Raw genomic sequence first — 6,222 nt, 5'->3', positions numbered from 1 at the left:
AAAAAACGTTAATGAATAAAATTAATTTTTAAAACTTCTTCTTTTATATTTTATTTTTTTATTTTTGTTTATTATTAAGAGTATCGACAAACCGGAAATCGATTTTTTATATCGAATCGATCGATAATTAACGATCGATAACCAAAAAGAAAACAAAAAGGAAAATAAAATTTTAATAAAAAGACAAAAAAATAAAAAAAAAATTTTTTTTCTTTTTGCATTACTTTCGTGTACTAAAAAATGCATAACGATAAAAATTGCAGGCGTTTAGAAAACAACAAAAATCCCTCGATTTATTTATAATTGGTAATAATAATAATAGTTTAAAAAAAAAAAAAAACTTAAAGATAAAAACTCACCCGACCGTGGCACCAGAATGGGGATTTTACATAACCACAGCCTTCTTTAAAAAAAAAAAAAACACATTTTTTTTTGTTTTTGTTTTTTTTAATAAACGTACGAATAAAGTTATGATAATGATAATAATACAACCCGACCACCCAGGCCCGAGAATCCAACCTGTGAGACATTTAACATAACCATCACAAGTTAGGGTCTCAGGGAATGGGGAGCCGGGGTAATTTTGTTCCTTTTTTCATTTTTCTTTTTTTTTTTTTCGTTTTTGTTTATTTGGGGAGATACCTGAACGTGTTTTTTTATTTTATTGAAATTTTATCCTTTTGATATTACTCACCTCACCCCGGCTCCCCAAATGTTGTTTTTTTTTTTTTTTTTTTTTTAAATTTAAATTATAAACTGGGAAAAATTATTTTAATAATAATAATAATTATACGAATGCATATATCATCCATCGTAAAAAAAAAAAAAAAAAAAAAAAACTCACCGAATCTTTTTCTAAGCCGCCATTTTGTTTTTTTTTTCTTTTTCATCCCTTCCACCTCGACGTGTAAAGATCGTCGATCGATGCCTGAAATATTCTTTAAAAAAAAAAAATTCTAGTTAAGGTCTTTGGCAAACAACAACAACAAACAACAACCAAAAAAAAAATTAAAAAAAAAAAACTTTTCGGATTCGATTTACAAATTCACTGCTAAAGATTAAAAAAAAAAAAAATTTTATAATTGAAAACCAGTAGCGTGTCAAGAATATTCACGCACGGTGAGGGGTGAGGGTGGGGAGAAGGGGAAATCAATTTGTTTTTATTTTAATTACTTACCCCTTAAAAACGTGCCTTCCTTTTTCTACATTATTAATTTTTTTTTTTCGACGTGGATAAAGACAAATCGTAATTTAGCGACACGATCAATTCATTTTATATCATCATTTTCATCATCATCGATTGTTTTTAATTTTTGTTTTATTTATCAATTTTATAAATTTTTTTTTTTTGTACCTGAAATTATTTATACAAAAATATAAATGCTTTGAAAATTAATTTTAAACGAATCATAAGTCCGCCATTTTTTTTGTTTTAAATATAAATTTAAAAATGGCGGGAAAATTTTTTTTTTCGAAAAAAAACAAAACAATAGTGCAAAAATGTCATGCGTGTGTGTGTGTGTATGTGAAGGTATATCAAATTGCAGGTACAAACCAACCGATACCAGGGAAAGTTAGCAGATTGTACAGTACCTCCAAATGATGTAATTCTTTACTATACAGTCTACTACCTCACCCTGCTACGGTCCTGTTAAAACGAGACCATCCGACGTCTCAAATATCCCAATTCGGAAAATTCCACGAATACGCCGACGATTGCAAAAAACTTTTTACAAAAAAAAAAAAAAAAAAAAAAAAAAAAGAAATTCTTTGCAAAAAAAAAAAAAAACGCAGAACTAATAATAATAATGATAATAATAATTTCTGACGGTGAAATTTCTCTTCCTTCCTTTTCTCATTCTTCGACGATTAAAAAACTTTTCGGCTGATACCTGCAGAGGCGACCTTGTGAATATCATAACGTAAAAAAAACACAAGTTCGGATCTACGGGTAAGAGCAAAAAAGTAACAGAAAACAAAAAACTGCGTTTATGTAACGGACGATGTGAAAGACAAAGAGAGAGAAAGAGAGAGAGAGAGAAAAGGCAGATAAATAGGTAGAGAGTAAGAGAGAGAGAAAAGAAAGAAAGAAAAAATAGATAGATAAATAGGTATAGAAAGAGAGAGAAAGAAAAGACAGATAAATAGGTAGGTATAGAGAGGGAGAGAGAAAGAGAGAGACCTAAAATATATCGATGGGGATGCTACCTGTTTTAATTTTCATCCCCGACTTTTGATATCAAGTGTTTACGTCATGAAATACCTGAATAAAAAAGGTTGCAAAAAAATTCTTCGATTTAACATCATCATCATCCACGTCGAAAAAATTCTTTTTCCACTTTTTGACATTAGCAGAAGATATCTCGAACCGCCATCTGAAAAATTAAAAAAAAAAACGATTAAAAAAAATTTTTTATAAGGTCGTCCCCGTCGGTAATAGTAAGTATCGACTTACTTACACGTCATATAACAACGGCTAGACAAAATATAAATCGTCGTGTAATTAGAAAACGTTTAAATCGCGTGTGTCTCTTTCTCAACGACGATTTTAATATTCGCATATTTTCTTTCGTTTCCAAAAACATTCCTTCCCCCTTCCCCCCACCATCGTCGTCGTGTAATCAAATAAAACAAACAAACAACAAAAAAATGTCGCAAGTGTAAGAATTCGACAAATTAATGTCGTCGTACTTATATCATCATTATCATCATCAACAATGTAAACAAATAATTTCAAAACGCCCTCATAATAAAAAAAAAAAAAAAACTTATTGACAGGTAACTAACTAACTAACTAACCCACATTTGTTAAATTGTATTGGACAAAAAATAACAACAACAACAACAAACGATAAATCATTTCGGTCAGTCTTACCACCACCCTCGAACCCTTATGTGTCTACCACCACCCTTATAAAGAAAAGAACCAAAAAAAAAAAAAAAGTCAAGGGGATGTATAATGAACCGTTAAAACGTAATCCACGTAAATATGTATACAAACAACAATAAAAAGAAACGTGGAAATAAATAAAGAAAAAATTTTTACAAAAGAATAATAATAATAATAATAATCGATTCAACAGTTGGCTAACTGGTTGGGTGGTGTGGATGGATGGCTACCTGTCTGTCTGTACAATCGGGTCCTACCTAAATACCTAACAAATAATTTGTCAATGATGTTTTTCTTTATTCTTTTGTTCGTTTGGGGGGTGGGGGGAGGGTAAATTATCAATAAAAAAAATGTCAATCACTAAGAGGGTGGTCGATCGGTCGGCACTTGTCGCACACAATTTAAAACCCATCAATGTTTTCCTTTTCTTTTTATTCTTCTTCTGCCACGACCGTAAGTTATTCATTTATCATTTTTTTTTTAAATACGGGGATAAAATTTAAATAATTTTTAATCAACAAATAAATAAATAAAACGATTTCAAATTTAAAAAAAAAAAAGTGGCAGAAGACAATTATTATTATTTGAATTTTTTTTCTTTTTTTTGATAAAACCGTTAAATTTAAAACGCAATACGATATTTAAAAAAAAAAAATCGTGTGCAGGTGAAAAAGAATAAGAAAAAGAGAGAGAAGAATAACCAGGTACAAAAATAATCGTGACATTAGAAAAACCTCGTTGTTGTTGTTGTTGTTACGTCACAACAAACAAACTCCCTTTATATTAAATATTATTTCCAACGTATTCACCCTCGCTAATAATGGTTGCGAGTTCATTTTTTTTTTCTTATTCTCTTACTCTTCCCTTCCCTCCCCCTCTCTCTCTCTCAACATCTTAACCCCTTTCCACCTCTTTCTCCCCTCGAAAAAAAAATTTTTTTAAGTCGGGGGGTAACCGCACGTGAAAGCCAACAACGTCATCCACATTTCGAAAAGATAAAATCGCAAGATAGACGACGACGACGACGACGACGACGAAATTTAATATATATTTTTAAAAGCAGACGATAAATTTTTGTTTTATTTTGTTTTTTTACTCTATGGATTCGAACGTTCAAACACGCGCACGCGCAACCGGGGGAAAAACATTTTCACGGTGTAAACAATTGATAGTTACGTAAATTTTTTACGAGTGGCGAATCGCGTCCGACATTTTTTTTTTTGCGCGCGCGCGGGAAAAAATTTTAATTTGAATTTATCGGAACGTGAAAATAAAAATAATAAAAAAAAAAAAAAAAAAAAGTATAAAAATAAAAATATTAAAAAAGTTCGTTGGCCAAACATAAAAATTATGATTTAATGTTCTTATACTAGGAAAAAGGTTGTTCGAAGCAGACGAAATGCTTTCAGGTAACAAAACAAAACAAAAAAAAAAGGACGAGTTAAAAACCATTAAGAAACAATCATTGAAACGAATTGGGGAGGAATCATCATTAAATGTAACAAAGGTGCAACAACCGTTTACTATTTCTTTCCTTTTTTTCCTACATGTTAAATTTATGTTGCATCCGTCGTAAAAAAAAAAAAAAAATGTTACAACAACCTACGAACCTTTACCCGTTTAATAATGGTGGTGACGAACAACCAAAATAATAATAATAATAATAATAAGGTTTTGGATGCCGTTGTAAATGATTCAAGGTCGTCGGACGATATCATTATAATCGAGTTTGCATGAAACGCATGACTGCCGTAGCCATCTTGTTAGCAAGGTCAAAGTCCTTTTCGCCCTCGCTTTACTTTCTCAACATTTTTCTTTTTTTCTATCGACACGACTCTTGCGAATATAATACACTAATTCAATCGTTTCATCTTTGTTTACGTCTCTCCCTCTCTCTCTTTCTCACACACTCGCGGCAACTTCAACAGATTTTACCGTTTCGGATCGAAATCGAGTACAATCTACTGACACGGTAACCAACCCTTTAGCAAACCAACCATTTTACGAATTTTTCGTTTTAAAGTTTTGTTTATTTGTATTTCTAATTACACGACAACTCTCACGAAACCTTTATATATAGAAAAATTATTTTTTTTCCGTTGAAAATTACGTCGGTTTCCGCGACACGTCGTGGCAGGTGTTTCATACGAAACTTAACGCACTCCCCCCCTGTTCCTCATCCCTTTCCTCCCCCTCTTCAATTTACCCCGGAATCAATTTAATTTATATACGTACGCATACATTTTTTTTGTTAAATTCGTTAACGTTGGGGGTTGTTTATGTTCAACGAAAGGAACCGACAGGAAATTAAAAAAAAAAAAAAATTTTTTTAAGCTCCCGATACCGTAAAAAACAAATTCTTTAATTACACGTCTATTTTTGTTTATATAACAATCACAGCCTTCTATTAAAAATAAACGTTATTCGTTCGAAAAAAATAAAAATGGCGTCCTCATCAATTTCTAACTAGTAAAAGTTAAATAAATACTAAGATTATATAAATATATAACGTTGTGAAAAAAACATTAAAAAATCATTTCGACGTGGAATCAACGACGACGACGACGACGACGATGACGACACGTCCTTAAAAATACGTTGTTTGTTTATGTAAATAAATGATAAATTTTTTTCTTTTTTTTTTTTTTTTTCATTGAAATCGAATGTAACGGAAAAATTAATTCCGTTTTTTAACAACAGACTACCGCAATAATTTTTTTATTCGGATCTATTTACACGAACTTTTATTTCGATTAAAAATTTAAAATTCATCAAAAAAATAATATTATTATTATCGTCATAGTCGTCGTCGTCGTCATATTCATCATCATCATCATTATTATTATTATTCTCGATAACGTGGGTCAATTTTTTTTTATATTGGGGAGAAAAAATAAGAAGAAGAAGAAGAGGAGGAAAAAAAAGGTCTCGAAAAATCCTAGACAGACGCGATGTTGTCACGTTTCCGCATTCTGTTAAATGTAGGTTTCTTTTTTTTTTTTTTTTTTTCGTTTTCTAAAGAAGAGACTATGTTTTTTCTCTCTCTGTCTGCCTGTCTGTCTCTCTCTCTCTCTCTCATTATTAATATTTCATAAACGTAAACACTTAAAATTCAAACGCGACAAGACAAAACTGGTTTTTGTTGTATTATCGTTACACGTTTGTCGTACAACTGTCAAAATTTACCCGCCAAAATTTAAAAAAAAACGTTAAGCATTGACGTCATACTTTTAATAAGGAAATTTTGTGTTATTATTATTATTTTAACGATGACGTATTAGGTAGTACACGTAAACCTCCGAACATGATAATTTATTTACACGTTTATTTGT

The 6,222-nt window shown here is 30.7% G+C and overlaps 3 non-coding genes across 3 annotated transcripts; 1 reads left to right on the top strand and 2 right to left on the bottom strand.

The window, feature by feature from the left end:
* Positions 1-497: 497 nt before the first annotated feature.
* Positions 498-570, bottom strand: Phum_PHUM423970. Its single transcript, XR_009833532.1, has one exon. It is a non-coding gene; the product is annotated as a microRNA, putative (microRNA).
* Positions 571-1,564: 994 nt separating this feature from the next.
* On the bottom strand, positions 1,565-1,641 carry Phum_PHUM423960. Its single transcript, XR_009833531.1, has one exon. It is a non-coding gene; the product is annotated as a microRNA, putative (microRNA).
* Positions 1,642-1,874: 233 nt separating this feature from the next.
* On the top strand, positions 1,875-1,968 carry Phum_PHUM423950. Its single transcript, XR_009833530.1, has one exon. It is a non-coding gene; the product is annotated as a microRNA, putative (microRNA).
* The last annotated feature ends 4,254 nt before the right edge of the window (positions 1,969-6,222 follow it).

The sequence above is a fragment of the Pediculus humanus genome, genomic scaffold (genome assembly GCF_000006295.1).
Source record: "Pediculus humanus corporis 1103172108193 genomic scaffold, whole genome shotgun sequence".
NCBI classification, from domain to species: Eukaryota; Metazoa; Arthropoda; class Insecta; order Psocodea; family Pediculidae; genus Pediculus; species Pediculus humanus.
Note: the sequence above shows the minus strand (reverse complement) of the source record. Positions and strands in the feature narration are given on the sequence as shown.